The 19818-nt window shown below is 40.6% G+C and overlaps 1 pseudogene; it reads left to right on the forward strand.

Moving 5' to 3' along the window:
* Positions 1 to 3385: 3385 nt before the first annotated feature.
* Positions 3386 to 3503, forward strand: LOC126472158 (5S ribosomal RNA; annotated as a pseudogene).
* Positions 3504 to 19818: the final 16315 nt, after the last annotated feature.

A 19818-nucleotide genomic window follows, 5' to 3' on the forward strand; every position in this document is an offset into this window, starting at 1 on the left:
TGCACTCGCTGGACAGCGTGTCCAAGGCGTTCAGCCTGACTGGGTAGCCTCCAGACACGTTTCCGACGATTGTCTGGTTGAAGGCATATGCAACACTCATCGGTGAAGAGAACGTGATGCCAATCCTGAGCGGTCCATTCGGCATGTTGTTGGGCCCATCTGTATCGCGCTGCATGGTGTCGTGGTTGCAAAAATGGACCTCACCATGGACGTTGGGAGTGAAACTGCGCATCATGCAGCGTATTGCACACAGTTTGAGTCGTAACACGGCGTCCTGTGGCTGCGCGAAAAGCATTATTCAACATGGTGGCGTTACTGTCAGGGTTCCTCCGAGCCGTAATCCATAAGTAGCGGTCATACACTGCAGTAGTAGCCCTTGGGCGGCCTGAGCGAGGCATCTCATCCACAATTCGTGTCTCTCTGTACCTCCTCCATGTCCAAACAACATTGCTTTGGTTCACTCTGAGACACCTGGACACTTCCCTTGTTGAGAGCCCTTCCTGGCACAAAGTAACAATGCAGATGCAATCGAACTGTGGTATTGACCGTCTAGGCATGGTTAAACTACAGAGAACATGAACCGTGTACTTCCTTCCTGATGGAATGTATGGAGCTGATCGGCTGTCGGACCCCCTCCGTCTAATAGGCGCTGCTCTTGCATAGTTGTTTACATCTTTGGGCAGGTTTAGTGACATCTCTGAAGAGTCAAAGGGATGATATCTGTGATAAAATATCCACAGTCTGTCTTCAGGAGTTCTGGGAACCTGGTTGATGCAAAACTTTTTTTGATGTTGTACTTCAGGTTATTATTCATGTAAGTTAGTCGAAAATTGTGAAAGAAATGCTACTGGATAATGCCTCTACACTATTAGTTATACTTTATCACTTAACAGTCTTACAATGTTGTAGCTGTGCGGACGGCGAAGAATGTAGCCGACAACAACGCTGAGCTGCTACTGTTGCTGCTGCTGGTTGAGAACCACGAGTCGTCTCCAGAGCCACGGATAATTGTGGCACAGGCAATAGTTAGAGCTGGCCGCTGTGGCCGAGCGGCTCTAGCCGCTTCACTCCGGAACAACGCGGTTGCTACGGTCGCAGGTTCGAATCCTGCCTCGGGCATGGATGTGTGTGATGTCGTTAGGTTGGTTAGGTTTAAGTGGTTCTAAATCTAGGGTACTGATGACCTCAGATGTTAAGTGCCATAGTGCTTAGCACCATTTGAACCAGTAGTTAGAATTGCAGTTTTCCCACGCCTGTTCACACCTACCTTGCCCTTAGTACTCGCGGGTTAACGAAGTAAGTGCGGCTACACTGGCGCCATCATAGCTACATACCCCGTCTGCGGGAGAGCAAAACAAACACATCGGCACACTTTCATGACCCAAGATGCTCTGCTTCCTCTCTGTCCGCAGAGTGGCAGACTCTCCATCTGCAAAGATAAACAAGGCGCAGCTACTGCCACTTCGTTGTTGCTCTCGATACATTAAAATAAAGTTCCCTTGGCTATTACCCAGCAATTTATAATATTTACATTATAATTACATTCAAATATATGCGTTCACAAATAAATACACTATTACATCGATTACATATTAAATATAGTTTCTGTAATAAAGCGCACAGAATCAGAAGTACAGTACAAGTTATCAATGGATATTAAACGGCGACAAATTTTGGGTGGTGCAGAAGGTACTTACCTGCATTTTCGGTGTTACAAGACCAAGCGACAGTCAATGGCATGGTGTTCATCGTCTTCCCCAGCTCCCACAGATAGAAATCCATGATGGATCAAGCCTTTGCTATCGGAAATGGCGATCAAGATCGCTTTGGTGTTGAATTTTGTCAGCCGACTTCTTTTTTGGATGAGGTGATTACTTTGAAGGACAGTAAAGGTAGTTTGTTTATAACTCTTGCTTCGTTTGTTTTCTGAGAACATTCACCGAAATTTCCAGACTCACCTTGTAGATTATATAACATACTTAATATATCATGTTGTTATTGTTGTTGTGCTCTTCAGTCCTGAGACTGATTTGATGCAGCTCTCCATGCTACTCTATCCTGTGCAAGCTTCTTCATCTCCCAGTACCTACTGCAGCCTACATCCTTCTGAATCTGCTTAGTGTATTCATCTCTTGGTCTCCCTCTACGACTTTTACCCTCCACGCTGCCCTCCAGTACTAAATTGGTGACCCATTGATACCTCAGAACATGTCCTACCAACCGATGCCTTCTTCTAGTCAAGTTGTGCCACAAACTCGTCTTCTCCCCAATTCTATTCAATACCTCCTCATTAGTTATGTGATCTACCCATCTAATCTTCATGGAAGCGGTAAAACTCATTGTTTTGCAGCTTCAGACGCTATATCACTACGTCGCCTCCTCGCTAGATTCGCGATACACACTGAGAAGCCCAAACATTATGACGACTGCCCAACGCGCTGGATGCCGCCTGGTGGCGTTGCGGGCACGTGACGCGGAACAAAAGCATTTAAGCGGAGCAGCCACGGACGGGGGATCGCCCTAGCGAACATATGGGCTGCAAATGGGAAAATCCATTGAGATAAGCGACTTTGACAATGGGCAGATTATCATTACGCAGAGCCTGTGAATGAGTATTTCGAAAATGGCGAATCTGGTCGAATGTTTGCGTGCTACTGTCGTGAGCATCTATGGAAAGAGGAAGAACTACCATGAACTACCACTAGGCGCCAAATGGTTGGGTGACCACGAGTCTTCACAGAACCTGGGGTTCGGAGGCTTGTCTGCTCTGTAAAGCAGGATAGATGGTGATTTGTGGTATTTATACCGAAAGAGCACAAAGTTAGTGCACACACAAATGTTTCGAAGCACACCATTCACAGTAAATTGTTAAACATGGATCTCCGACAAGACCACCCCTACGTATTTACATGATGACCCTGCGACATCGTCAGTTGCGATTGCAGTTTGGCACGGTCGATCAATGGAAACCTGCCGGCTCTTCGGGTGAATCATATTTTTGCTACAAGAGGTCGCTGATCGTCTCCACGAACGTCCTCATCGAGGTGAACGGCGGCTCGAAACGTGCAGCGCACCACGGACGCAGGGTGGTGGGAGCAGTATTATGCTACGAAGACATTCTCCTGCGCTTGTATGGTACCTGTGGTAGCAATCGAAGACACGCTGACAGCTGCGAACCACTTGTATCCCTTCATACTTGATGTCTGCACTATGCACTGTCTTGCACTTAAATGTTTTTAAAGATTAAATTTGTCAATAAGTTCCTCACATATTACTTCAGCACATGTTTATTTATTAATAGTTATGCGCAGAATCATACTATATCATCTTAACTCCTTGACAGTTTAAAGTTAGTACACATTTCACGTAACTAGTTTCCATTTTAGCCAACGGCCTTCCCTGCAGTGATAACACCGGTTCCCGTCAGATCACCGAAATTAAGCGCTGTTGGGCTGGGCTAGCACTTGGATGGGTGACCTCCGGTCTGCCGAGCGCTGTTGGCAAGCGGGGAGCACTCAGCCTTTGTGAGGCAAACTGAGGAGCTACTGCCGGCCAGATTGGCCGAGCGGTTCTAGGCGCTACAGTCTGGAACCGCGAGACTGCTACGGTCACAGGTTCGAATCCTGCCTCGGGCATGGATGTGTGTGATGTCATTAGGTTAGTTAGGTTTAAGTAGTTCTAAGTTCTAGGGGACTGATGACCTCAGAAGTTAAGTCCCATAGTGATCAGAGCCATTTGAACCATTTGAGGAGCTACTTGATTGAGAAGTAGCGGCTTCGGTCTTGGAAACTGACCTACTGCCGGGAGAGCAGTGTGGTGGAAACGTGCCATTCCATATCCGCGTCCAGTGACGCCTATGGTTGAGGATGACACGGCGGTCGGTCGGTACCGTTGGGCCTTCATGGCATGTTCTGGAGGAGTTTAGTTCAAATGGTTCAAATGGTTCTGAGCACTATGGGACTTAACTACTGAGGTCATCAGTCCCCTAGAACTTAGTACTACTTAATCCTAACTAACCTAAGGACAACACACACATCCATGCCTGAGGCAGGATTCGAAGCTGCGACCGGAGCGGTCGCGCGGTTCCAGACTGTAGCGCCTAGAACCGCTCGGCCACTCCGGCCGGCGAGGAGTTTAGTCTTTAGTTTCTGTTTTGAGGTACCTATCACACCTGCTCTGTTATAAATCACCACTTATGACAGCACAATGTTTTATTTGCCTTTCTATGGCCATATTGCCATATTCTACTTTTAACCGACTCATTAGGACAAAGTTCTTTCATAATTAGATACCATTACCTTAATCCTATTCCAATACTACTACGTGTCTTTTTAGAATATTAGAACATGATTGAGATTACGTGTTACATTCAAGGGTGGACGAAAGCATAGAAACACCGAAAATACAACACATTACCATGTGTACGATGTAGGAAACCCGCTGCTATTCAAAACAACTTGCAGTCGTCTTAGATTGGATAAATATAGGTCCTGTATGGTTTTCAAAGGGATCTTATACCATTATTTCTGCAAAATATTGGAACGTTCAAGTAACAATGATGGTGGTGGATAGTGATCACGTGCACTTCTCTCCAAACTAGACCACAAAAGCTCAATATTTTTGAGATTTGGTGAGTGTGGTGGCCAGAGAATGAGCAACAATTCATCCTCGTGCTGCCCAAAACAGTCCTGGACGGTGCAAACTGTGTGAATAGTGGACCCGTCGTCCTGGAACACAGCATCACCATGGGGGAACAAACGTTGTACCGTGTGTAACGAGAATTATACGTATAAGAATTTTTTTCTTTATGGATTTAGATAAATTAATAATAGCAATGTGTTGAATTTCTTTTTCGATTCTTTTCGTGTCATGTTAAAGAAACTGTGAGTAACTTTTGAAACGAATATTATTTATGTTAGATTTCAAATAATGTGGTAATCAAAGGAAAGTGTATTTAATGTTAAAACTATTGTAAGATGTGAAAATTGTAATTTATACACTTGGTCCATACGTAGGTAATGCATTAGGATATGTGTAGTAGAAAACCTGTGGTGAATACCCTACCTGTAGGGGAGCGGGAAAGGGTGGAGGCAGGCGAGGCGGGAAAACGCACACAGGGCGCGGTTCGGCACATCGGGCTCAGTAACACAGTCGGAGGCGAGCAACAGTCGGAAGTACACGTACTGTACCGAGGAGGCTACCCAGGAAAAGTGGATTCCATTGAGCCTCGGATGAACCGATTCCGACGACTACTTGGCATGGCTATATTCTGAGGCACAAAATTGGAAAGATTACGACGCTAAGAAGATGGAAAGTGCCGATGTTGTGTGAGCCTTAGCCGTGCTTACATGTGTGCCGTGCTGCCCGCTATCTCGCTGCCCGCCAACCGCCGCACCGACTTGCACAGGTCAAACATTTATTTCATCTTTAGAAGTGTATCTGTGTGGACCAGTGTCGAAACTGTTTCTAATGGTTCAATAACGTGACTTTCACCAGAATTGCTTTAGCCATGACTTATCCTGATCACTGACCTAGACAGGATCCTTACCTCGTATTGTGCAATCCGAGTATCCTAAACTGAAAGTTTAATATTTGTGTTAATGAAAATTATCAGCAGATTAATCTATGCCATAAAGGAATCTATAGTTCTGTGTGCTGTTGCAAATATTGGTAAAGAACAAAAGAGTTTTTGTTGGATTGAGTTAGCGATGTTATTTAATTAATTTGAGACAGAAATAATGACAGTTAAATTATTCAGAAGTAAGACAAAAGAGTAGTTATCCAGAGATTGATAATTTTGTGTGTTAATTTGCCTTCAGTACTAGATAGTTTCAGAATAACGACTACAACAGTTTCAGGGCCTCCCCCGTTTGCTCTTGTTCATTCGTTCAAACCTTGATGTGTACTGATCAAATTTGACCAGTAAAGCTAAATTCTATATTAATCCTGAATGTATTAGAGTTTTTCCATTATTCATAATGATATTGTGTGTGTACTTTTAAGATTGTCGACGCTAGGGCAATCTATGCCCGATTTCAGTCTGCTCAACATACAAAATGCAGTTCGTAGTAATCATTACTGTGTGGTGTTGTGTAAATGTAGCTCGTCCAAATTAGTACCAAAAAGATAAAACTTTAGTTCAGTGGATTTTTCGGGTTCCAAACTTTGCCATATAACGCATCATTACTACGTGTTACTATGCTTGTACATGCACCCACCTGTACAAGGAAAAACTCACTAATTGCCTAAGTAGGCTGGCGACCGAATTGTTAGTTATAGGTAGCATCTACTGTGTGTACTTCTTGTCCATGCGAAAGAATAATTATACTGTACATTTGCTTGATGCATCACTGTAGTTATTGACTGAGTATAAGTCGGATCTTGCTTCTATTAGGTACACGCGGTCAACTTTTGTACTAAAATCCTTGTTCATAAGGTGAAGCCCGTGAACTTATTACAGTACAGGCTTTATATAGCTAACCTACGTCCGAGTAGGGCGGTAGTGTTACAAGTGGCTTCCCGGTGACAGGACATCCATCTGTTGTCGGTTACAAATTAATGTAAATACCGAACAGTGGATGTTCAGTGGCACGAATAGCAATAAAGTTCAGTAAAAGAAACTGCAGTGTGAGTCAAGTATAATAGTGTGGTATAGTTGGCATTTAGTATGGACAGAAACGTAGAGGGGGTAGATGCGCCGAGCGAAATGGAGAATGCGGCTGGTAGTAGCCGGAGTTTACGCGGCCAGATAACAGATGGCGTTAGCGAAAGACAGTTGGCGTACATACAATACCACGAACATGTCAATGAACAGATTGAAAGGTTGAGATCGCCTCGGACACAGCAAGGAAAAAACAAGAAGTAGAAGGTAACTTTGTAGATGATAGTGGTTATGTGAATGAGTCCACTGACATGTTTGATTCTCCACAGATAAAGAAAGAACCGAAAGAAACTTTTGAAGTAGGATCGGAAAACACCGATTCCGTAGAACAAAACAGTGTGAAAATTTTAAGCATAAACGATTTATTTGAACAATTAACCAAACAAATTTCAGGACAGAGTGAGCAGATCAAAACACAGAATGATCAGCTTAAAACACATGTTGATCAGCAGCTCACAACACAGAATGAGCAGCTCAAAACACACGTTGACGAGCAACTCAAAACACAGAACGAGCAGCTCAAAACACACGTTGCAGAGCAGCTCAAAACACAGAGTGATCAGATTAAAGCACAGGTCGAAGGACAGGGAATTAAAATTAGTAAACAAATAGAACAGGTAGAACGAAAAGTGGGTAATTTAAGTTCTGTGGTAAATACTCTGAAATTTGAAATTGATACCATTAACAAAAATATGGATACTATGCAGGAGGAAATTGGTAACATTAATAGTAGATTTGATGTTGAAATTTTCAACATCCAAGAGAAAGTAGAACCTCTGGTTGAAACTAAGGTAGACGAAAAAGTTTTCGGTCTTAAAACTGAGATCGTGAACGAATGTCAACACGGGATATCACAATTGAAAAAGGTAGTTTTAGACACTGAAAGGGATTTAAGTAAAAAAGTAACCGGATGTGTTCACAATTGTGAACAAAATACTACGAAAATTCAAGGCAGAATTTTCGATCTGGAGAGCAAAATTAAAGATAGGCCTGGTGTTGTCTGTAATGGCACACCAATTACGAAGCTATTAGAAGGCGAGGAACGCTTCGATCCAGCCAAGAAACATAACGGGTGGCATCCGTTAGATTTTATCAAAAATTGCGAGAGAGTATTTCCTGAGCACTTATCTGATCAGGAAAAGATAAACGTTGTAATTAGCGCCTTAGCGGGTGATGCTAAGCGCTGGGGAATAAATTTAAATACCGAACGAATGACGTTCGAGGAATTTAGGCAGAGATTTACGGAAGAATATTGGTCTGAACAAAAGCAGGACCATTTATGGCGCGAGTTTATCATGGCCAAACAATATGATAACAGGGGCAGGAATTCTCTGAAAGATTTCTGCGAGCATTGGTACCGAAAATTGACGCATTTAAAAAGTCGAAGATCAGATTCAGAAATTATCTGGGAGTTATATAAAAAGCTTCCAGAAGATTCAAAGAGGTATGTAGGAAGCAATCATCGCAGCTTCCAAGCATTTCTAGAAAGGGTCGAAGATGAAGACCATTGGCGCGAAAGTCGTGCCAATTATCAAAATTTTGGTAACCGTAATAACCGACACAATGACGAACGAAACGACGGCGATGGATTTCGCGTCAATGTAATACAGAGAGGAAGAGGCAGAGGAAGAGGCAGAGGAAATAATCCAGGTCGCGGTAGAGGGTATACCGCGCAAAACAATAACGACGCGGGAAACTAATTTCCGCGAACGTTGTGGGCCAAACGGAAGCGGACAATACATACCGGCCCCGATTCAAGAATAGATACCGGACCGACCGTAATGTAATGAGACAGGCTAGGGACAGTCATGGAACGCCGCGACGTGTTGTGGCGAAACAAGCGTCAGGTGCGAGCCAGAATGAATCATCGCTGCCGCACAGAGCGCTACATGTTAACAGGCGAGTGGAGCATCAGAGGGCAACGGCCCAGCCTAGCAGAACATCTGTTCGGAAAGAAGCCGCTAGCAATACGGCAGCAGTAAGTACGAACGTAGCCGTAAGAGCTGAGGAAAATTTTACGAGTGGTAATTCCGTGGCAAAGGAAACAATAAATGAAACTGTGAATACACGGAGAGGTGCGGTTAGCAGTGTTTGCAATGAGATAAAAGGCGATAATGAATTAGCAGACGTTACTGACTGGCGTGTGCAGATCGATGATCTGTACAAGGGCCTAAAGCAATGTGAGTGGGAGGATTTTAAAAGGGAGTATGAGGCGGAGAGATTAGTTGGTGGGAAGAGAGATAGTAGGGACGTCCATAAAGTGACGTGGCCCAAAATTGAAGAGGGGAGAATAAATAGCGCCGCGCAAAGTACGCGTGCCGCCAATAGGATGAAGGTTAATGATAGGAAGGATTTGGAGGATGAAATCCTCAGCATTGACGAAGAAATAACTCCTGCTAACAGTCCGCCAATAGTACAAGCTGCTACCGAGAGGCACCGTGTAGAAGGGGTAGATGATTACCTGAAAGTAATTAAAGTCCACGAGAATTACACCGAATATGAAGTCACAGTGGATGTGAATAAAACTGAGGATGAGGCCGTTTTGCCAAAAGAGGAGATTGAATTGAAATCCAAGCCTGACGACAATACAGAGGAAGGACTTAGTGCCTGTATCAGAAAAGCTTTTATGTTAGAACCTGAAAGCGATCCGGAATGGTCGGATTCCGACGATAGTTCGGATGATGAAAGATACATAAATATAGACGAAAATGAATGTACTAACGCTCCTTATTGTGCAAAAGTAGCGTGCTTAAGTGAATCTGATGTTGAGGAAGAGTGTAGTGATGACTCTAGTGAAGATGAATTTTCAGGTGTAAAGGAAAATGAATATACTTTTACTGAAAGAGGGTATGAGAAAATCAGTGGAAATAAAGGGGATGCAGTTAAGTACGATATTGTACCTAACGATGACGACGTATCAAAGCAAAATCCAGACGTTGAGACCGAACAAAGAAAGAAATAGCCACCTGACGACTCTGTGTTTATTTTGCGAAGAGTTCAAGTAAGCAAAGACTTTGAACTCCAGAAGCCTAAGAAGCCACCAGACTTAAGTGACTGTTTTATGAACCAGAAAAGACTGCCTTGTTAATAAAGAGATTAGGGGGCAGGATGTGGTATTTTTATATATTATTAATATTATGCATGACTTTATTATTACTGTAACTCAGTTTTATCTGAAAGTGAATTATTGTTTGTTGAATTAGAGCCTGGGGCAGATTTATATTGGATTTTGAGAATGTCATGAACACACTGCATCATGAAACTACAGGATTTCCACCGGAAGAAATTTTGTTAGGCAGAAGTAGTAAAAGTTTAATTGAAGAAAAACTAGAGTTTCCACCTTGTACAAGTTTAGGATTGGATCAAAAGAAAGAATTGGTGATAAAAAGGGCAAAGCAAAAAGCTGAATCTAGATCTAAAAGACACAATAAAAATTTAAAGGTTTCAAAATTTAAAATTGGAGATTATGTTCTTTTAAAAACCCACGAAAAGTCTAGTGAACTAAACCATGAAATTTCAAAATTTAAATATATTTATAATGGACCATATATAATACAGAATATTCCACACGACAATGCTTACTACCTGATCTACCCAAAATCCAAAAGACCTTTAGGTGTAAGAAATATTGTGGACCTGAAACTGTATGTACCTAGGAACGAGTAAATGTGCTGTATCTTATGCTGAACCCAAGTTATCGTAAATGTATCTAATCTTTGTAAATGTCTGTATACCCTTGAAAGTGTGCTAATGTAGTTATGTGAGTTTCAGATTACCAATTGTACTGCAACTGTAAAAATGTATGGAGAAAAGGGCTGAAAGAAAGGATAAATGCTATCAGCCAGATAAAAGATGGGACTGTCAAAAATGAAAATGGGCAGTGTATGAACTATAATATGAAGGACTGCCAAATACTAATGAGGGCAGATAAATAATCGATGGAAAATTGTAAATATGATCCAGGAGATGTCCCAATATGAAGTGAAAAGGACTGCCCAAATCCGCATAATAGGCAGCAAATACGTGTAATTAATTTTTTTGAATATATGTGTGTGTGTTTTGTTTAGTAAGTAAGAAAATGGACTGCTATTCAAAGCATGCAGCGATAAATTTTCTTATAGTGTACACAAAATATGGAATGGTTTTTTGTAGTTAAATGTTTGTATTCCAGAATTTTAAATTATTTCTTTGAGAAATTTAGAGAAAATAAGTAAATTGCTATTTTAGTGAGATTGTGATGGGAAGTTGGACTGTGCGAAAGGCGCTTGAGTAAATGACAAGTCAGTATTCTTGAAGTATTAAAAAAGTGTAAACCTATATACAGTGAGCAAAAGGAAATATGTAGTGTAAATCTTTTTGGACAATTAAGTAAAAATTCAGAACCACTGTATAATTGTAAGATTTAGTGTTCCCATAAAATTTGGACTTAAGAAAATTTTCTGGAAACAGGGGCATGTGTAACGAGAATTATACGTATAAGAATTTTTTTCTTTATGGATTTAGATAAATTAATAATAGCAATGTGTTGAATTTCTTTTTCGATTCTTTTCGTGTCATGTTAAAGAAACTGTGAGTAACTTTTGAAACGAATATTATTTATGTTAGATTTCAAATAATGTGGTAATCAAAGGAAAGTGTATTTAATGTTAAAACTATTGTAAGATGTGAAAATTGTAATTTATACACTTGGTCCATACGTAGGTAATGCATTAGGATATGTGTAGTAGAAAACCTGTGGTGAATACCCTACCTGTAGGGGAGCGGGAAAGGGTGGAGGCAGGCGAGGCGGGAAAACGCACACAGGGCGCGGTTCGGCACAACGGGCTCAGTAACACAGTCGGAGGCGAGCAACAGTCGGAAGTACACGTACTGTACCGAGGAGGCTACCCAGGAAAAGTGGATTCCATTGAGCCTCGGATGAACCGATTCCGACGACTACTTGGCATGGCTATATTCTGAGGCACAAAATTGGAAAGATTACGACGCTAAGAAGATGGAAAGTGCCGATGTTGTGTGAGCCTTAGCCGTGCTTACATGTGTGCCGTGCTGCCCGCTATCTCGCTGCCCGCCAACCGCCGCACCGACTTGCACAGGTCAAACATTTATTTCATCTTTAGAAGTGTATCTGTGTGGACCAGTGTCGAAACTGTTTCTAATGGTTCAATAACGTGACTTTCACCAGAATTGCTTTAGCCATGACTTATCCTGATCACTGACCTAGACAGGATCCTTACCTCGTATTGTGCAATCCGAGTATCCTAAACTGAAAGTTTAATATTTGTGTTAATGAAAATTATCAGCAGATTAATCTATGCCATAAAGGAATCTATAGTTCTGTGTGCTGTTGCAAATATTGGTAAAGAACAAAAGAGTTTTTGTTGGATTGAGTTAGCGATGTTATTTAATTAATTTGAGACAGAAATAATGACAGTTAAATTATTCAGAAGTAAGACAAAAGAGTAGTTATCCAGAGATTGATAATTTTGTATGTTAATTTGCCTTCAGTACTAGATAGTTTCAGAATAACGACTATAACAGTTTCAGGGCCTCCCCCGTTTGCTCTTGTTCATTCGTTCAAACCTTGATGTGTACTGATCAAATTTGACCAGTAAAGCTAAATTCTATATTAATCCTGAATGTATTAGAGTTTTTCCATTATTCATAATGATATTGTGTGTGTACTTTTAAGATTGTCGACGCTAGGGCAATCTATGCCCGATTTCAGTCTGCTCAACATACAAAATGCAGTTCGTAGTAATCATTACTGTGTGGTGTTGTGTAAATGTAGCTCGTCCAAATTAGTACCAAAAAGATAAAACTTTAGTTCAGTGGATTTTTCGGGTTCCAAACTTTGCCATATAACGCATCATTACTACGTGTTACTATGCTTGTACATGCACCCACCTGTACAAGGAAAAACTCACTAATTGCCTAAGTAGGCTGGCGACCGAATTGTTAGTTATAGGTAGCATCTACTGTGTGTACTTCTTGTCCATGCGAAAGAATAATTATACTGTACATTTGCTTGATGCATCTCTGTAGTTATTGACTGAGTATAAGTCCGATCTTGCTTCTATTAGGTACACGCGGTCAACTTTTGTACTAAAATCCTTGTTCATAAGGTGAAGCCCTTGAACTTATTACATTACAGGCTTTATATAGCTAACCTACGTCCGAGTAGGGCGGTAGTGTTACACGTGGAATGGACCTGTTCAGCGAAAATGATAACACAATCCTAGGCAGTAACGCGAACTCGCATAGTAACCATGGAGGAATGGAATACCACGATGTGGTTGCCCATTTCACCACCGACCCACGCCACATTTCACTCTTTGAATGTAAATACGGCCAGAAGTTGTAAACAGTGGGCTACAATATTCATCGGATCAAATGACTTTCTTCTGCTGCTCCATAGTTCAGGTTTATGGCCACGTTTTCCAGTTACGGGCATTTGCTTCACTGATGAGTGGTTTTGGAATTCCAGCACGTCTTGCAATTGCCTGCTTACGGAGCTTTCTTTGTGTCGTTTTAGTGCTGACAGGGTTCGCGAGTGAGACATTCAGTTACTTAGTCGTCCTCTTATTTTTCGGCACAATCGTCTTCAGTGACTGTCTGTCGCGATCACTCAACACACATTTTCGTCTGCATTTTGACTTAGCGTATGATGTTTCTCCTCTTTCCCTGTATGCGGTATAAATCTTCGATATGGTGCCTTTTGAAACACATCCACTACAGCTATCTTGGTTGGGCCGGTATCAAATTTCGTTGTCAAAGATTTGATCAAAGATGTGATCAAATATTCCGTCAAATATATTTGACAAAGATCTTTGACGTAGCTCTAGAAGGGGTATTACACTGTCATCATATTTTTCGTCAAAGTTCAAGATGGCTGACAACAACTTGTTATTAACTGCAGCAGTTGCATGTACCACAATTGCACTGTGTGCACATGCGGAAGAGAAGCGGGGGGGGGGGGGGGGGGGGGGGGAAGAATGGATGAGCATACATTTCTGTATGTGCTCAATGAAGTGTATCCTCATATCACAAAGCACAATATTCACTTAAGAACGGCTACATCTGCTGAAGACAGACTCACTGTAACACTCCGATTCCTTGCTACAGGAGAGGGTTAGGTTAGGTTAGGTTAGGTCAGGTCAGGTTAGGTCAGGTCAGGTCAGGACAGGACAGGACAGGACAGGTCTCCGATCTTCTTAATCTATTTTTGTATTCAGCGTGCTTCACGTTGTAAAGCGCCTCATCAGCTTCATACATCTATTAATTTTGTAGTTGTCGGCACACACAAATTGTATTTACCGGCAATGTTTATAAAAACACTACAGACGACAGAATGCTGCAGCGATGCTAGCGCTTCATGTGGTAATATGTTACATTGCAGTGAACAGAATACAAGAGACTTCTTTGATCAAATCTACAGCGAGGCCCTAGATTTGATCAAATATTGGACGACATTTGACCAAGTTCCCTATTACACCATCAAATATCTTTGACAAAGATATTGCACAAAGATATTTGACAAAGAAATTTTATAGTGTAATACCGGCCTTAGGGAAGCACGGCGCCCCCCCCCCCCCCCCCCAAACGAGCACCTGCAGTTTGCCCACATTCGAATTCACTTCACTCCGACAAAGTGCACTCACATCTACACAGATCACTATTCTGACCACGTCTGACACTTTCAACGCATTGAGGACATTGCAAAGGTGCCATTCGGGGTCAAATACAACAGGGCAACCTGCAGGCTTGGCTTGGATCTGCATTTATGTTCAGGCACGCGTTTCTCTCGGTGTTTCGATATTTTTGTCCAACCTCTGCTGTTTCATTCATATTCAGCTCTGAATTATTTTTGTCTTTTATAAAGAATCACTGCAAGCGTCTGTCTTTTAACAGTTATTAGATTATAAATAGAATCATAAAGCCCATTGACTCTCACTTCATACGAGATTTTTTCTTTCGATGCATTGTTACAAAAAAAGTGTCTTTAAACTGCTGTTCATTTACAAGGCATCACTAGCTGCATTTTTGCATTATACGTCGTACAAATAGACCTTCTTATTTTTATTCTCTAAAGGCGACTCGTGAAGTTTTATTATATTCGTGATCTGAGCCACAAAAAATGCAAGAATTTGTCTTGAGGACGGCGTACAAGACTGATTCGTATCATGAAATTGGCAGAATTAGATTCGCTTTACTTCCTTCTCTTATAGCTATGAGCTAATTATCGACTACTGACGCATAATCCGACTGCAAGGTTCTCAATTAATTGATTAGTTGTTAGCTTATAATGATTAGTGATCGTACTCTCTGAGATGTAATTCACTTTAGCGCTATACTATTGTTTATCGATCATAATCTATGTGAACACTGCTGTCACGCTGACATGCCATTGAAAAAGGTTTCGGAAAACCTATGAAGTATGAGATAATGCTCATAAAAGCTTCCTTTCAAATCTTATTTTTACAAACTGGACTAATTGGTTAACCACACAGGCGATCTAGACTGTTTTATTCAAACGATTTTAATATAATCAACGTCCTTTTACATACCTACAGCCTCACAAAATAAGCTTCAGTTAGATTAGTATTGTTACAATTAGGCTTGCCATCCATGTCAAATTATGTAAGCTCAACCATAATACCATTCAGTATATTTCAAAAGTACTAAACGCTCTTTTTATATAAAAACTTATACTTTGTCTAACGATGATTGCAAGAGACACACTTTTGGTCAATATGTTCAGAATACATTGCTTCTACCATATTTCTGTATTCACATTAAATTACTCTTTTTCTTTTAGTACCGGTATGTCAGTCTACTTATTTTAATTTCAGATATTAATGTATTACATTTCTCGTAAAAGTACTTGAACTCAGTTGAATCTAACATGGCAAACTAGCACCTCGAGTTAGGTGTTGGAGTTCACACCATTGTATTTCTGCTTAAGATTATGGGGTTTTGTTGTTCACTGGTTATTGATTTGGCACAACAATTTTTCCTTTATGACATGTATGAACAATTTACACATGTTACAAGCCTAAATTTTACTTATGTATGCTTCTTCCAACAAGTGTCACAACTATGTTTTACCAGCCCCATCTGCTCTTAAATTGAGGACATTTGGTCCTTGGACAGATTGCTTCTGCAAGGGATGTCATGTGATTTGCTTATCCTGCTAAATCCCCAATATCTTTTATTACATCACTGTAATTAGAACCTTTTTCTTGCCTAGCCTAACAAAACGTACTATCTGCTATTTCTGTCATATTGCATTCCCACAGTGCTCATGACTTAGACAAATATAGTATAGTATTCTGCTTTGTCACCAAGAAAGGTCCAATTCAAATTACCCCACTATTAAATTCTATACCTTCATCACATCTTCCAGGTAAGCATTGCCTCTGCAGCAGCCAAACTTAATGGCTACATAGCACCTTCCCCCAACAATATACTAGTTTCTATATACAGATAGCCTACTTATCCGATCTTAACGGTTTCATAACTCCTTGTTAATGCAGTAGACAATTACATTTAGGCTAAAAGATCATGTATCTGTTATAGTTGTCTCACCAGTGAGTATTCCATTATCCTCAGTGTTTATCCATAGATTGTGATTCACAGCCTGACAACTGCAGAGCAGTATGAGATTTTCACTCTGCAGCGGAGTGTGCGCTGATATGAAACTTCCTGGGAGATTAAAACTGTGTGCCGGACCGACACTCGAACTCGGGACCTATGCCTTTCGCGGGCAAGTGCTCTACCATCTGAGCTACCCAAGCACGACTCACGCCCCGTCCTCACAGCTTCACTTCTGCCAGTATCTCGTCTACTACTTTACAAACTTTACTTAAGCTCTCCTGCGAACCTTACAGAACTAGGACTTCTGAAAGAAAGAATATTGCGGAGACATGACTGGGGGATTTTTCTAGAATGAGATTTTCACTTTGATACGAAACTTCCTAGTAGATTAAAACTGTGTGCCGGACCGAGACTCGAACTCGGGACCAGAGTGAAAATCTCATTCTAGAAACATCCCCCAGGCTGTGGCTAAGCCATGTCTCCGCAATATTCTTTCTTTCAGGAGTCCTAGTTCTGTAAGGTTCGCAGGAGAGCTTCTGCAAAGTGTGGAAGGTAGGATACGAGATACTGGCAGAAGTGAAGCTGTGAGGACGGGGCGTGAGTCGTGCTTGGGTAACTCAGGTGGTAGAGCACTTGCCCGCGAAAGGCAAAGGTCCAGAGTTCGAGTCTCGGTCCGGCACACAGTTTTAATGTGCCAGGAAGTTTCAACAGCTGAGCATTCTATTCTAAATGACCGCTTAATAACTATTAACTAAATAAATAAATCACAAGTAAGTAATTTACAAAGATGTAAAATCCACTTCACATTAATTCTAGGGCCAGTACTTTTCTTCTCAAGATTTTTGATGGTGGCAAACTCCCACAGCTTTTCTACCCACTGGGTTATGATGACTTACACAATACGTTCTACACAACCAACATAACTCCTTACGACCCTTCCTGTGGGTTTTCCTTGAGGTTAGTATCTAGAAATCTTTATATTTTTAACATCATACTACTCTAAGACCGCTCTGCACAATGTTCTGGTAAACAAATTCCCGAAACTTGAAACTTAAGGAAATACTCTTTCTTTAGGCACTTAATTGCACTTCTTGTTGTAGCGGCTTCTAAATGATACAATTGCACGTATTTGGACCAATATTCCAGTACTACTAAAATGTGTGCAAGACACCGTATTCCTTTGGGTAAAGGTCCACAAAATTCAATAGTAATAAGGTTCCACAGCCCTTTTGTATATTACGGGATACGTTTTAAATTTACACTGCAAGTTCATTTGTTTTGCTTGCTGACAAATCACACGACTCGTAATTTAGCTCTCACCAGTCTACCCATATTTTTGCAATAACAGAAATTGTTCGTATGGGTGAAACATTTTTATTCCAAAATGACCATATCCATTATGGGTGTGTGTAACAAAATGCCCTGTTACATATTTAGGCACAGATATCCTCCAGCTAGTACCTTCTAAGCTCATCTCCAAAAAATCATCCCTTCATACCTTAACCAGTAGTCTCTCATCTCTTTAGGGCAGTTATTATTCTCCATAGTGTTTATTGTACTTTCTAAATAATGATCTTCAGTTTCCTCAGCCATAATGGTCAGTTTTAACGATTTTTCATTTACACTCATAGTATTTCATTTAAAAAAAATAAATGTGAAATTCCCTTCCTGTTCAATCAGTAACAGGTTCATCGTCTAAACCTACTGATAATCTCTATAAGACGTCTGGTATAATGTTTTTGCAATCTTCCACGTTACGGATTTCAAAATTAAATTCCTGTAGAAACAAAACCCATCTCATCAATTGAGGATTTGTTGTTCATTATATATGCGAGAATGAATCTTGTGGTCAGTATAAACTATAGTTTTTCTCCATGCCAATAAATGCAGGAATCTTTTAAATCCTCACACAATGGCCAATGCTGCCTTTTCTGTAACAGGGTAATTTACTTCATGTTTGTCTGTTGGCTAAAGCTATACCTCTATGATTTATATGGTTGTTCTTAAAATCACCTCCAAAAACCTCGCAGCCAATTTCATATACTGAGGCATCGGTGGACATTTTAAACACTGCTTCCAACCAAGGATGGTGTAACAAATTAAAATTAAGTAATTCCTCTTCTCTCTCGTCAAATTTCTTACTTTTCCGATCACCCCATTGTCATTTCGCCCTTTGTTTTAATAAGCCCACTATATTCAGATGTACAATATTTAACCCAGGTAAGTATCTTTTAGAAAAAACTTAAGTTGTTTCCTATCCCTAGGTCATGGGTGTTTTGCAACAGCCTTTACTTTACTTGAGTTAGGTCTTATCCCTTCAGAATTTACAATATGTTCTAAGTACTTTACGTCTTTCGCTCTTGATGGATATTTGGTTAATTTCACTGTAATACTTTCTCAATTTTTTTTAACACTTCTCTTTATGGTTCAGCGTATTCGGGCCACATGTTAAGTGCAATCATTATGTCATAGATTTACAATATTAATTTATGTCATAAGTTTGGTGCTAGGGCTTGGCTCAAGGCTCGTATGACTACATTCATAGACACATTTAAATCGCATGAGATGACTTTTAATTGATATGGTCTGCCTTAGAAAAGAAAAGCAGTAGCTGGTGTAGAAGTGTAGTGCAAAGGCACTAGTGAAAATCCTGCCATTAAGTCCATTTAGCTTATATATTTAACATCTAATTTCACTAATATATCCTCAATACTATTAGATCTGCCTTTCACCATATCAGTGACTTGGTAGAGAGCACGAACGTTAGTATGAGAGATACATTCGTTCACGATTTTCTAACCACTGCAATGGATTGTTCTAAGCACTTGAGAATCTCTCAATGTGTCCCTGGTTGATAATTTAACTTTTCTCTCGACCTGCTGCCTTTTTCAATGCAGACGATATTAGATAAAGTTTTTTAAAGATATCACTAGTTTTACCTTCTCCACTACAATGTTTTCAATCTCCTTTCTGTCTACTTCTAGACGCCCTCACTCTCTCCACCTTTTTCAGATAAATCTATAATATTAGTTCCTGACCGTCTCTAAGTTATTAATATGCGTAAAATTACATTATATAAATTCCTTCACCATATTTCATAGAGGTGGCAAAAGTGATGTTGTAAAGCACTACAAAGTGAATGATGGAATAAGAAACAAACATTTTTGAACAGACGTAGAGAGCAAACGATTTCGATTTCAATAAGCTTACTGCGGTTGTGGACTCGTACACAAAGATATTAATTTAAAACGGAATATTAATATATCAATTAGTGCTACTTATAATAATGAACATGATTCGAAAAGTTAAGATCGTTTTGTGTCACTGTAGTCTCCCTGTGAACTAACGGCAAATAATCCTTCTTCGTAAAACCTTGGTGTGAAATAATAATCCAAACAACATGTTTGCAACAGGGCGCACATTACTTCATTACAAGAAGGACTTCCAGAGACTGAATGCCAGTCTCAAATTCGTCTATTGGTGTGCGCCAAATCGCCTTAGAAATTCAGCAATATCCGGCAGATATGAACTAAACATCCAACGCATTGGTAATTCGAATATAA

This window comes from Schistocerca serialis, chromosome 3, assembly GCF_023864345.2.
Source record: "Schistocerca serialis cubense isolate TAMUIC-IGC-003099 chromosome 3, iqSchSeri2.2, whole genome shotgun sequence".
NCBI lineage: Eukaryota > Metazoa > Arthropoda > Insecta > Orthoptera > Acrididae > Schistocerca > Schistocerca serialis.